The sequence below is a fragment of the Canis lupus genome, chromosome 23 (genome assembly GCF_003254725.2).
Source record: "Canis lupus dingo isolate Sandy chromosome 23, ASM325472v2, whole genome shotgun sequence".
Lineage (NCBI taxonomy): Eukaryota > Metazoa > Chordata > Mammalia > Carnivora > Canidae > Canis > Canis lupus.
Genome location: NC_064265.1, coordinates 22,047,075 through 22,062,337, shown reverse-complemented (window position 1 = coordinate 22,062,337; position 15,263 = coordinate 22,047,075).

Genomic DNA, 15,263 nt, shown 5'->3' with positions numbered 1-15,263 from the left:
TTTTATATATCTGAATCACTTATTAGACTGCTGTAACAACTCTGAGTTTGGAGACAGTGCCGTGTCTTATTCATATTTTTATTCCTAAGTTAACGCAGGTATTCAATGAATGCCTGAATTTAGTGAATGATGACCTGAAGTTCCATATTCATGGAAATAACATATTTTAGGTAATTTATAAAAGTTACTTCATTTAATTATCACAACATTGCTTGTGATATGAATCATTTTCTCTATTTTATAAGCAAGAAAATGAATATTAGAAGGCAAGTAATTTGGGCAAAGTTGACAACCAACATGAGAAATGACAATCAGATCTAACTCTAAAGCCTACATTACTTGCTTGACACATGTCATGAAAACTGCAGAAATATGCAATATATCTGTAACCTTGTGTCTTCTCATTTTCAGAAACACTTTGGTATATTTCAGTTCCATAGTTCTCTGGTGGAGGTGAAAAGTCTCAAAAATCCTAGAAAAGTAATTTTCCTTTCTAGGGAAGATTATTATAAATTATTATACAAAATATTTTATGTGCATTTATTTTGCTTTTTAAAAAGTCTGTAGGCTTATCCTCTGAAAAAGTACTCTAGTTTGTTTTTATTTTTTAAATGGGAGGGAGAAGGTGATTTCTCTTCAAACAATGAGGTAGTTTATGATTTAATCGAAAATAAAATACCAGTGACTTGTTATCTTCCAACAAGAACTCTGCAGTCCTTTGCTTGCACACTCCTTATTAGTCTCCTTGGCAACGGGTAATCACTTGTTTCCCTTAAATAGATGAGATGCCAACAACTATGTAATAGTGGCTTGATACATCAGCAAAGAAAAGTGCCGTAATGACAGCATAATAAATCTGAACATGAAAAGTTAATAGCCACATTAGTGACAGCCTAACTATAGTGTGAGAAGCACATGGAATTTTCTACATCTATTTCATTCTTTTTGTGATACTCCGTTTGCCCTACAATGCCCTTCCCCCTCCCTATCTATGAATGGCCTGAAACCTATAAAGGGATAAAAACCCTTCAGAGTTAAAATAGACCTATTAATAGTCCCCCCCCCCACCCATAAGAAAGGGTGTTAAATTTGTCTGGATCAGGTAAATGTTTTTATTAAAAATATGACTTTGGGGTCAATCTTAAAGAGTTAAATGTATAATTTGAACATAATATACTTACCTAAATATTTTGCATTTGGGGGTATTCACCTTGATTTATTTCAATCAGGGTCATTAATCTCTATTAGAATATTCTCTCTGCACTCTGAGTAAGTATCATAACTCTGTCATATTGGCCAATACAAAACTCAGCATGGTTCTTTCACAGTGGAGCCAGGGATAACTGGGGTGGGCCATACTTCTGAAGGTGTAACTAGGTACAGTGACTCTGCTTGATTCGTGGTGGAAGGGCATTTCCTCTTCTCATTATTGCTGAATATATATGGGCATTTTGCATGGGCCAGTGGATAGCCACTGCTTTACTTCATCCTTAGAATTAACTGTGCTCAGCAGTAGGATGAGATTTAGGCCAAAACGACGAGAAGCCAGTAATACAGGTCTCCTACCTCTCCTCCCTTCTTTGTTTTTAGCTCTGCTTCTTTCACTTCCAGTGGTTCCTTCTAGTTTTTTTCCATCTTCTCTTAATCTGGGGTTTCCAATTCTGTCTTTTCCCTTGAAAGAATAACAGAGCCATCTGAAAAATGCATCTCCTATAAGATATTATTAAGTAGTCCAACATAAAAAGAAGGTGAGACTAGAGAATAAAACAGATCAGAGAACTATAAACCTAAGTAAATATAAATATAATAATATTAGAAATTATTGCTGTCATCTGTGAAATAGTTACTATATGTCAACTATGGACTAAACTGTATATACATTATTTTCATTTAATCTTTACAATACTGATACTACTGTCTTGATTTTACAGATAACTAGAAAGTGGAAGAGTATTTTAATGTGTATCGGCTTGTTTAAGCCAACACAGAATTCAAAGGATCATTCAAGGAAAATAGATCATTTTTTACAAAATGTAGTCATCATTCATTCAGAATTCTTGGAGGGTAATTAACCAAACTCTGAATAGTTCCAAGTCCCTGCCTTCCAAGGCATCTATTCCATTATTAATACTAAGAGGAAGAATAGCTACTATTTATGTAACACTTGCAATGTACCAGACACATTCTTAACATGGTCAGTGATTCTAACTGTGGGTTCCAAAGTCAGACTGCCAGGGTTTGAATTCTTACTCTGCCATTGTGAGATCTTGGGCCTAACTTCCTAACATCTCAGTTTTCTCATTTATAAAGTGGGAAATAATATTCCCATTAATATAGGGTTGTAGTGAAAATTAGATGAGGTGATATACATGTAACTCTCGGGAATGTGACTGCAACTAAGAAGCATTCAGTAAACTCAGTAAAATTTATATTGTTAGGTTGTTTTTAATTGCTGCATGCAAGGCGATGTGCTGAGCAACTCATCTGCATTATTGCACTGGATCTTCTTAGTAATTCTGAGTTATGCACTATGGTTATCTTTTTTTTACAATTAAGGAAGATGAAGCCTGGAGGGGTTATATAATTTTCTTAAAGATACAGAGGAATGGTGGCCGAGCCAGGATCCTGTCCTAGGCATTAGTTTCTGAAGCCTGTTATGTCAGCAGCTGATACTCTGGCTATTGTTGGGCAACACTGTTGGTTAGCAAGCATGTTTCTATTTGAAGCCAAACTGTATGAATGAAATTTAACCCCTTGATCTTAGTTTCTGTTATTAATAGTTTATGCACATCACCAAACCACAAGAATATTCTTTTTCCTTCCTCCCATCTAATGCTCCACCTCTCTTCTCATCCACCCCACCTCAATAATCCTGCTTCACTAAACTCACAACACAAGTAATTTGTTAAAGATATCCTAGGGAAAATGCTCAAAATAAATAAACACAACCCAAAACGAGAAAGCAACTTTCATAATGTGTTTGACCAAAAGCATGTCTTAAATTTAACAAATAAGATCTATTTAAGGATCAATGCTTTTCTTACAATGGAAGATAATGATAGGGGCAATCCATTGTATCTGGGAGTTTCTCAGCTTATTCTTTGAGAGGAGGCAGTTCTGTGTCCTTTTTTGCCAACAAGAGAGGGGCATGCATGTCCAAATTTACTCTGCTCCAGTGGGGATGGGGGTTCTGGCTTGGCAGCTCACATTATCATACACCCACAATGCACGGGGACTGCCTTTCAGGAATCAGCAACTTTAGAGCAGTTATATGCCTGTTGCAAATTTGTATCATAGCAACATGCACATTTTTAATAAATAAATGATTCTCCAAATAACTTTATTCACTGAGGAGAGATTTCAGGTTCTTGTCTCTCAGTCTGAATAGCACTTGATGTTCTGTTCTTCCTGTGCTCAATCTAAAAACCACACAAACTTTCTTCCCCCTCGGTAAATTATTATCACAAGTGGAAAATACTTTGGTTTTTCAGGGGATGGTAAAACATTGTTTTTCAAAATTCTCCAGAGTTAGTGGAGAAACAATGTCAAGGATGAGAGTTTTATTTAAAAGGATGAATCTCTATCAGATATCATTTCTGTATCTACTGCTAGAACACTGACTTGGCAAAGGAGACATTCTGATTTCATTTCCAGTCAGCTCATGCCTACAGTGCTCCTCTGAAGAATCTCGAAGTTTAGGGGGAAGGGTAAAGGGTAAAGTGGAGTGGAATAACGGAAAAAAATACACTACAAGATAGAACATTATATAATTTTTATATACATAATTATTTGAGGAATTATGCAACTGAACCAAAGAAGTCTTGCTAAGTTCCAAGCAATTGCTCTTGAAATGCCAAATATCTCTATTATTGGCATGTAATATCCAACCCCACTCATCCTACTCCACTTCTGTCCTGTATGGTTTATGGTGAGTGGTCTATGTAGGCCAAAGACCCCTCCTATACAAATGTCTCTACCTGTGGGACCAGCCCAGGCTTCATAAACAAGAACTTCATCATTTAAAAAATCATGACATCCCTTCCTCCATGGCTCTAGAGATTGGCTCATCTTTCACCATTCTGAAATTCTCTCTCATCTATAAGCCTTCTTAGGTACCCTCTCTTTTGGTTTGCATAACATTTTATGTGTCCCACTGGCATAATTTACATTTATTTGTCAGCACATTCATTTACTTTCTATAGTGTGAACTTCTTTTTTTTTTTTTTTTTTAGATTTTATTTTTATTTATTCATGAGAACACACAGAGAGAGAGAGAGAGAGAGAGAGAGAGAGAGAGACGGAGGGAGAGAGAGGCAGAGACACAGGCAGAGGGAGAAGCAGGCTCAATGCAGGGCTGCCCTATAGTGTGAACTTCTTAAGACAGATGCTATGTTTAGGTTTTTGTTGTTGTTGTTTTTAATCCAAATTGTTTAGCAAATTGTTTCAAGAAACATTTGTTGGATGGTTGGATGACTGGATGGATGAATTAAATGATAAGACTTAGTAGAAATCTGGCATCACTACCTTGAAGACTTACTAATCATTCATTGATTTAGATGATCAATTTGAGTGAAAAGATCAATTGTATTAAAAATAAAAATGCTTGGGTTTAAATACCTATGACAGTACCTACATGCTGTTTGGACTTGTTCTTATTGCTTAATTTCTTAGATCAAAGACTACCTCTTGCACAAATTGAGCCTAGTGGTGTTTATCCCAAAGAATTTTTACAAAACTTAAATAAGATTATGTAAATCAAGGGTCTGGTCAATTATAAGTACTCAACAAATGGTAACTATTATTATTTCTAAGCCTAAGAACCTCTGTGTACTTTAAAACCTATTTTTGTTTTTAAATAAAAATTCTTGAAGACCTCTTAGGGCATGCAAATGCATGCATAGACATTTCCTCTGTAACACTAATGTTCAAATCAAGAGATAATTTATCACACACACAGATACACATGATCATGAGTACAAAATATCTGTTGTTCTCAGAAAATACTTTAGGAACTCTTGCTTGGGTATACAAGGCATGCAGAATAATAATAGTAACAATAATAGTAATATATATATATTGTGGTTATTATGTGCCAAGTGCTGTTTAAGCACTTCACTTATATTAGGTTCATTTATGGACATAAGCACAGAGTAATTAAATAACTGGCCCAAGCTCCTACAGTTTGTAAACAGCACGAGTTGGGCAAATTGATTAAGGTAGCAATGACATGAAGTTACCTCATTATGAAACAAGTGGCTAAACAGGAGCTATTCAGTATCTATAGAACAGAATATACCCAACCTTATTAAGCTAAATATAATGGAAAGGAAGAATGACTTGCAGAAACATGTTATGCTAGTCTAAGTTGGAAGAGAGGTTCAGGTTCCCACCAAGTGAAGAGAGTCCTTTTATTGTTAGCTGTCTACTGACACCCAGAATTGCAAGACTTTTAGGCATGGTGGGTGGTAGGCAGGAGCACTCAGTGTAGGCGCCCAGAGTGCCATTTGAATTTGGAACTTGACATACGTTGTGTTTGGCTTATCCCTGAAGTGGTATCAGTGATACTTGGGGCATATAAACTCTCTAGAAGGTGCCTCAGCTATGTAATCACATAAACAGGTATCTATCGAAGATTAATACCAAAATAGAAAAATTCCTATTGGGAAAAGGCCTAGTTACTGTGGTGACACTATTCCGATGTCATTTATTATACCAAGGATCATAAGGGAGGGCTTTATATAAATATAAATATATAATTATGCGTATAAAGTACCTCTTTTAGACAGCAGTTTAGTGTACAAAAGAATCACCATGAAAGTTGGAAACACATAGAGCTTCAAAGGTCCCAATTCTCTCTTAACTAAAGCTCAAGAATTTGCATAATGAGCTAGCTTTCCTGTGATTCTGATAGAGGTGGTCTATGTACTACACTTGAGCAAACACTGTTTGAGGACATCTTTAGTTGTTTAATAGCTGATACCGTTTGTTTTAAATGCTTCAAAAACTGTTAAAAATTATAGAAAATTATCTCTTGACCCTTTGTGTCATTACCCTAGATCCTAAGATATGCAGGCACTCTTATACAAAAATTTGGAAGGCGATTAGTCTCAGACACACTGTAGATTATAAAATGATCCTTCATTAAGTGATAAAGATATTTTAGTCCTCGGAGCTTTCAGGGTGTCATCAAGAAGGCAGTTTTGCCCTTGTGATTTCTTCTACTGTATTTAAAATGCCTATTTCCTGTCACACATTTCACATGTAGTGGTTGGACCTTTGCTTATAGACAGTGGAGATGGGTTAAATGCCTTATGGAGAATTCCTGGCTTTCCATAATTTCTGACTGCTGCTAAGGAATTCATTAGGTTTAGAAGGGCCTCTTCTGTTGCTGTGTAATTGACGATCCTTCTAACATCAATCTTATTGCTGTATTAAAGTGACTACAACACACTGAAGACTAAATAAAAGGAACTTGAGATTTGAATATAGCAGGTGTTGCCAAGAGCAGTGAAAGGGTTGATGACTGGTCACAGATTTTGCACTTTGGTCTGAACATCTTAGATCACTTTACTGAAAAAGGAAAGACAGCGAAGAGTGAACAGTGAAGTGCTCTGAATCTGAAATGAGCTCAGAGTCATCAACACCATCATCATCATTATCATTGTGATCATAGTCAACATTATTATTCCTCAACAAATTTAATTAAAAGCTGTGACCTTCAGCCTGTAGTACAAGTGATTTCTGGTTATCTATTCTTTAGATTCTATGAAGTTTTGTTATTTTCTCTACAAAGGACACTAATGAAACATTTTGCAGTGTTAAGTAGAAAAAAAGTTAGGCATTGGAATTCTTGATTCAAATATTGTCTCTAGTTTACTTACTGTTTATCTTGGGGCAGGTGCTTGACTTCTCTGATCTTACTTATTTTGCATTTATAATATGGGGATAGTAATATTTTTGCTTGTGATCATTGTAAAGATAAAATTTAAAAATTAGAAGCATGGGATTTACCATAGAACCTGGTGCTGAGTATATTTTAGTTACCTCCACTTATCAAAAAGCAATGCATTTTATTAAACACAAGGTACTATGCAGGAATTTTTATTATTGGAAGGGTACTTATATCACCTATTTGAACCCACTGATTTTATAAATTGAGAAAAGCAGGGTCAAAAACAAACTGTCCATATAATTATTGACCAAACCAGGACATTTTGGAGCTTGCAATGAAACACTAATAGTGATCACACCAGTGCAGCTAGTATAAATTGCAGATGTTCAAGCAAACTGGGATTTCTAATCGCACACTCAAAGATGGCTAATGACTTGTCAGTGGTCCTAAGAACTCTTTTGTACTCAGTTCAGCATTTTTTGTGACCAACTTGCCTCTTTTAATACCTTATCCTTGAATTATATTAATGATCAAATACTATCTTAAAGAATCGTTGAAAATATTCACAACTTTGCGGAGACCAGATTAAAGCCCGTCCTGAGCTTTCCCTTCAGGCCCTTCCCTGCTTCCCTTATTCCTCTGCTCCTGAGAGCAACCCTTAGTAAAAAAAAAAAAAAAAAAAAAAAAAAAAAAAACCTTTCGTGAGAATCCCGTTTGAGGCTCTGATTCTAGAAGACCCAAACTAAAGACAGTAGGATGGATTATGGATAGCGAGAGGTACAGTATTCCAGAAATAGAAAAGATGGTGGCAAAGAAAGTTTTCAGGGTCCTGTTCTGCTTCTGTACCACTTCAAACTTTGATGACAAAAGTGGAGGCCTTGGTGGTACTTGTTTGGCTCAAGAGCTAGGCAAACCCTAAGATTATACATGACCCCTTAAAGGGAAAGGTACAAATTGTGGCTACTAGCTTTCTGGGAAATGTAAGGTAAGCTTAAAGAGGACTGATTGATCTCTCTCCTCAAAAACATATGTTTAAGTCCTACCTCTGGAACCTGAGAATGTGACCTTATTTGGAAATAGGATCTTTGCGGATGTAATTAATTAAGATGAGGCCATACAGGAGGAAGGTGCATCCTAAGTCCAACTTGACTGGTCTCCTAATAATAAAAAGAAAAGAGACACAATCTTGTAAGGAGGGTTATGTGAAGACACACAGAGAGAACCCCGATATGAAAATGAAGGCAGAGATGGGGATATACATTCATCGATTGAGGACTGCTGGTCACCACAGGAAATTAGGAGATGGCACAAAATAGTGTGATTCTCTCAGCCCCTACGAGGAAACCAATCCTGCTCACACCTTGATTTTGGATTTCTAGCCCTTAGAACTATGAGAGAATGAATTTCTGTTGTTTTAAGCCATCAAAGTGTATGGTAATTTATTTCAGTAGCCCTAGGAAACTCATATAACTAAGTATACAATGGCAGTGAGTTGCCATAAACTGGGCTTTTCATCACAAATCTGATGGAACCATTTCTGTACCAGCTGTTGCTAGCAATTGTGCCCCCCTTCCTGTCCCACTTCTCACCTAGAAGAAATCCAGAGAAAAGGAAACAGTGGCCAAAATAAGCTACATTTTCTCCTACACTGTAAGAATTTTGCTCCCATTAAGCGTTGCATCTAAATAAATCGCAAACTTGCAGAAGGTCTGTTTATGTAGTTCTTCCTATTATAACCCAACCTAGCCCACCTGAAATGCTCTGACACTCTTGAAAATAATTCTGATTAATGAATAAAACATGATAAACTGATAATTAGCTTTTGAAGGTGAACTCTTTAACAGGAGGTAATTCAGTAAGGTTCTAATTGTTTTCCCCAGCATTAGACCTTAGCTGACATTTGGTTTTAGCTTCAGCATAACAATTCCCTGTCTATGTTTAGAAAGACAGTGAGCAATTTCCTAGGACTTGGCCAGAAATTATTCACAATGCCTGGATTACACACTCTGAAAAATGTGAAGTTGTATGTTAGTCAAGATTCCAAATCTAGTTTTGGCTTAGGCTCCTTGCTTGGAATATCCAACAGAAACTTATGATCAGCCAGGTTTGTTGTAATTATTGTTGTTGATTTTATTTCTAAGCAAAACAACATGAAGAGACATTTGCTGTTAGATAATTAACAACTTAAAAATCATAAATGTTAATATTCATGTCAATGGGTCAGAAAGAATTTAAAGATAGATCTTTTGTATGCCATGGCTGCTTCCACGTTTTGAATGTTGACCCTAAATGCAGGAAAGAATGGGGGTTATTTTAAAAGTTAATAAAAATACTTTGGCATGAGTTTTGTTTTTTTTTTTTTTTCAAACTATCCGGCAGTTCATATCAAGAAAGTTGTCTATGATCACCACCATCCCCCCAAAAAAGAACCAACTTGTATTCGGCAAAGATATGTTCAGGAACGTTATTTCTGAATTTTTCTTCATACTTTGCTTGGAGAAAGAACAGAAGAGATAAGGACTTGTTTTCATGTGAAATATGCTTGGTGTTTCTTCCTAAAATCCGACTTCTGCTATTAGTTGAAGCCAAACCTTCCTTTACAGAAATGTGAAGCAAATCCTTTTCTTGACTGCAGTCACCCACTCACTGCCTGATTCAGATCTTTCTTGGGTGTCAACTCTAGAAAATCCCACATGCTCCCATCATCATATTCTAGTGAAGGAAGCCTTTATTGAAATGGATGCTTGCAAAACCTTCATCCTTATGAAACTACCTCTCTAAAATGAAAATCAAAAGCATCGCAAGATGAACTCAGAAATGACAAATTGAGGGACCAGGTAACAGGTTGAAGAGAAACCTGAAAACTACCTGGCAAAAGAGTAGTTGGTGATTGAGAATCAGTAAGCCATGCTGGAGTTTGCAAACCAAATGATTACAGTGGCCTGGCGGGAAACAATTACTATTGGTTCCCAGTGTACATCATAATAAATTGCAAAACTCTGCTTTGTCCAAAGGGGGCAGCCACGGTTCAATTGCAACTAATAGTATAGTGGGGATACAGTACTACAGCTCTTAGATTTTTCTGATTTGTTAAGATAAATCAGAATTTCCAATTAGAAGAAAAAAGTTTTTGGGGAGATGTTTGGGAACTAATTAAAATTTATTTAAAAAACACTGTTCAGGCAAAACCTTTTTTCAGCCCTATGGAGACATGCACCCTTTTGCTTGACTGCACCGAACTTTTATTTCATCAAGGCCAACCACAGGTTTCAACATCACACACACACACACACACACACACACACACACACACACACACAAATGGTTGTTCTGTCTTATACTTAGCTAAAATATACTAAGTGGTCAGTTTAAATATAATAATTCTTATCTTTCTAACAAGGGAGAAAGGAGCCAACGGGGCAACGTTCAGAGATGGACAAAAACAAAATATTTTATCCACCTCCCTCCAAACAACATGTCTTTTGAGAAGCAATCATGAGACACATGTTCTGTGAGTTGCTGAAAGTTTTAGTTGATGCTTGAAACGATCATGTTTTGCAGTTTTTTGTTCTTTGGGTTTTTCTGTTCCTTGTTTTTGCATTTCTCTGAATGGTAAGATGTTACAAACAAATAGAGAAAAACATACAGAATACACATTGACTTTATTCTAATATTCCTCTTCCAAAGAACCTTAAATCTTAAACTAAGAAAGATGTCTCCTAAATTGGATACATTGCCTATGGATTATTTGTGAATGAGAGGAAAATAAGCAACCATCTTTATTTCATGAAGTAAGTGAAGACTAAAGACTTAAATGTCCCGATTTCCTGAAACTGTCTGAAATGTTTTGTACCTGAACAATTTTGATATTGTCAAGGAGGGGAGAGATAATGGCTGAGGACATTTCTAGGGCTGTTGAAGGAACCAGGGAGCTTTCGTCACAGAAAAATATTTCTAGTGTCTTTCCTTTATTGAAACTGAAAAGTTCATATAGAATTTCTGATAAAAATAAAGGTTAATTTGTTCACAGCTGAAAGTTTGACTTCGTACAAGACCAGAGACTGGGTAAAATGTTCTACATTTACGTTTCTAAGTCAATAAAATTGATAGCAGGTTCATTTCACGTTGGGGAAATTTTTAGCATATGGGGAGATTTTATTACATGACTTAAAACAGAAGAATGGCATGATACAAACTCTGTGAATTGTCCTGATTAGCATTATTTTAAATTTAAGACTTCACTGTCACACAAGAGGCAGTTATTTGAGTCTTCAATTAAAATAAATAACAATAACACAGTAATCATAATTCAAGTATCAAAATGTAAAACACAAAAAAAATTATCTCAACGGTCCAAATCCCCCTGGGGACATCTAGAATCTCTTAACGGTTATTCAGCATGCTTTGGCAAGATAAAAAGAACAAAGTGATTTACCGAACATATGGGCTATAAGGTGGCACAAATTTGCATCCTAAGCATTTTGGCTTCTGCTGCTCAAGTTAAGATCCTAAATGTGCAGATGAAGAATGTGCTTGTTGTATACAACCACAGCATCATTTTAGCAATGTCTGTGTGATTATAGGCAAGGCAATTTCTTGGATCCCTGATTTCTTTCTTTTTCTTTTTCTTTTTTGTAAAATCAAGAAAACTATGTTTACTGTACCTCATTAGTGCTTGTGGCAATGCTCTTTCAAATATGAGGTATTACTGTCATTGGGTAAAACTTTATCAAACCTTTTGCCAAGTGGTTGATATTGGACAAAGCCCTGCCTATATTTTCTAAACTATGAGACTGTAAGGTGTAAAAAAAATCACCTAGCTTTTTCCCTTGAATAGTTTTTTTGCAGGGTTACAAAAATGTAGGGCAAGCCATAACCTATTTTTAAAATTTCAAAATTTTATTCAATTTTTTTGAATGTTAATACCAAGGTTTCCAATCAGAAGTCTGGTTGTCAAAAACAAATACTGCCTTCAATTTGTGGTCACTAAATGCATGTGTATTTGCTATTTTTAGAACTTGAGACTAAGGCTCAAATTGGCTGTCAGTAAATAGGCAGAGTCATCACTCAATTTGACAGAATCTGTTTAAAATTCTCTTATTAAGAATAACTACTTAAAAATCACCAAACCTCCAGTTTCCAAGAGAGTTGAATATCTCATCATATATTAGCTAAGTAAATTTTTTCTTTGACCATTTTTAGGAGGCAATTTCAAAGTCATCATAAAATTCCAGTAAAAGAAATATTACTAGCAGGAATAATGGACTACAAGTAAGTAAGGAAACCTTAGGTGAACTGACATAAGATTTCACTGATAAAAGGAAAAAAAAACTAAGACCAATAAATTTCCCAGGAAAAACAATGTTCTTAGCATAGAATTCCATGTGTATTTAAGACTAGATGTCTCAAATAAAATCTATCAAGTTTTTTTTCGGGACAAAAATTGAGGATCTAACATAGCTGTAAATGACATTGGTTTGGCATCAGATCAATTTCACTTAAAATATGTAGGAATATGGACATCGTAAGTATAAGATGTATTTTAAAACAACTTTATTGAGATTTCTAGGAAGTAAGCTTAGTTTTTGGGACCAGTTTTGAGAGGCAAATGACTTATGTTTACTAAATTCAGGTGCTTTTTGTTTGTTTTGTTGTTGTGTGGGTTGTTTTGTTTTGTACTTACTTTGTTGCTCCTTTTTTTTTTTTTTTTTTTCCAGAAGAGGGGTAATCAAAATACCAAGTAAACTGGCCCAGTTTCCTCACAGAAAATTTGTGTTGAAGCCAGAAAACATGCCCATTGTTCTGTGATGATCCATCTTATGCCTAGATCCTTCCACATAAAGATTTCCTCAATATCTAACACTTCCACACATTTTTTTCCATAATCACTTTAAAAACCAGATGTTATCCCAGGAAATTCTTGACTATTTCATGAAAGTTAAACTTTTCAGAATCTCAAGACATTTATTTCTTTTGTGTATCTAATAATATCAACTCACAGTCATAATAGACACAAAGCATTTAGTAGAGGGTCTTTATCCAATATTAGCCTTGCCTCATCCTTGTGTCCTATGTTGAGATTATTCAATATTTTAAATTGAGTTGACAAGTATCCAATAAAACCCACATTGTTATTTTCAGTTAATAAAAAAAATTCTGGACTCTATTACCATGGCTTAAAGATGCCATAACAACATTTCACAATGGATTTATATCTTGCTAGATTTAGATAATCAAATAGCCAAATGCCTTTACAAATTTTGTTTCCTGAAGAAAAATGTAATGTAGGCCCTCAATAAAGGATTCTCTCCTTGATAATATTCTTTAGTCCTGTTTTACCATGCCTTATACACCCGGATTTAAAGAAGATTTGATAAAGGTTCTACTTCTATATGGAAAGTCAGTAGCTTGTATGAAATGTTACATTATTCAACTCAAACTGCTAGCATAATAATGTTAGTAGAGAGCATAACACCTCTATGTCAACCTCTCTAATGCCCTAAATTTATTGATTCCCAAATGTGAAATTATAGTCTCTCTTAAAATAAAATCAACTTGATCACTGGGGAAAAATATATTGCGATGGCTTTGAAAAAGGATGTATTCTCTATCACTTCATATATATATATATTATATATATATATATTAACCTTAGATTTGGTCACTGTTTAAGTACTTATTTTTAGTTAGACTCTTTTGTTTACAAACTATTTTAGCCCTACTCTTTGGAAGAGTTGACTTCTCAGTCATCAAAAGAACATGACCCCATTCTCTATAGTCTTAGTAAACTTGACCGAACTCTAAGATACTCCACTTAGATCGTACATATTATTCATCAGGTTTGACCTGAAATGCATTTTGGCCATTTGTAAAATCAACCTGACCATTTATGAAGGATGGCTTTCTGTCATTGAAAACAGGAAAAAGATGATCATATTGAATAGTTCTTAGTCCTTTCACACCTGTGCAAGCCAGGGAATTCTTCAAACTCTGATGTTTTGTAACCTGCGTGGACTACTAAAAAGAGCAGTACACAGGAGGTTTATACAGTGCAGAGCTGGCCTTCCATCACCATTCATAATTCTGGTAAGCTATAAACCATTCCAGAGAGTAACAACTTTGTAGGCCACCTCAGGATGATATATCAACATAGCCATCTTTCATTGGAAGCCCTGATACCACTCTCAGAACTCATAAGTAGACAAGGAAGACTTGCCAGATAAATGATCCCTTTCACTTTCTGGTAGTAGCTTCTGTCATTATTAAAGCATGGCATAGAAAGACCAGAAGAGATGCTCTAGAAATAAATCTATCTGTTTTAGTGAAAACCAATAAAAATATGTAAAATATTCGCTGTCAGGATACAGTTCAAATATTTTATTTTATTTATTTATTTTTTTTGCTGTAACAATGAGAGCATCACGAATATCCTTTGACTGTGGAGGAAGCAGTCTTAATAAGGTGTCCATTAGCTAAAACACATGTAAACCCAGATTAGTGATGGAGACCCTTTCTGCTGAAGGGAGAAGGCACAAAAAAAGAATAAGGATGAGGAATTTAAATAGCTATTGCTCCCTCCACATTCACACTGCCAACTTTCTATTGCTTTTATTGCAGTTTATTCTGTTCAAAATATATCCTAGATTGAGAAAAGAGATGCAGTCCATCCTTTATGACTTTATTGAAAGTCCTGTGTGAATTAGCAACTCCTTTGATGATTGTTGAAGTCTACATTCTGATTGATTAGATGAGTGACCTGCAGCGTGGTATATTCAGGATAGAGAGGAATATAGAACACATTTCTGGATACATACAAATATTTGAGTAGCTATATGGTTCACTATAAGAAAGCAATTTTATTTTTGACAGGATGGGAGAAGTGGTCTTTTAATGCAGAAATGGTAAACCAGCTCAGCCATATTACCGAGGAAGAAATTGAGGACAAAGTATTAGTTGACCATTTAATTATTATCCTGCTGGTCCGGTCTGAGACAAAGTCTACAATAGACTTTGTTTTCCTTCAGTTCATTGTTTTCCCCACCACTTTATGTTGCTTTCCTGTATACAAATAGTTATTAATATAGTCATCCATGCTAATGTACAGAAAGGTAGTTCTCTACATTAATTAATATTTGAAGGAAGGAGACATCTAGACCACTTGAATCATTTAGCTTTATGATCTGATTTCAAGAAAGTTGAACATTACATGGGTATGGGGGTAGAGTATTAATTTAAAATTTAATTTTAAGTGAAATTTAATGCCATGTCTGCTATGCATTGGTCCTATGCCTTAGAAACTTACATAGGCACATCCACAATAAATTTGAATAATCCTATTTTTAAAAACTTATTTCTTTGAATTGTTTTATGA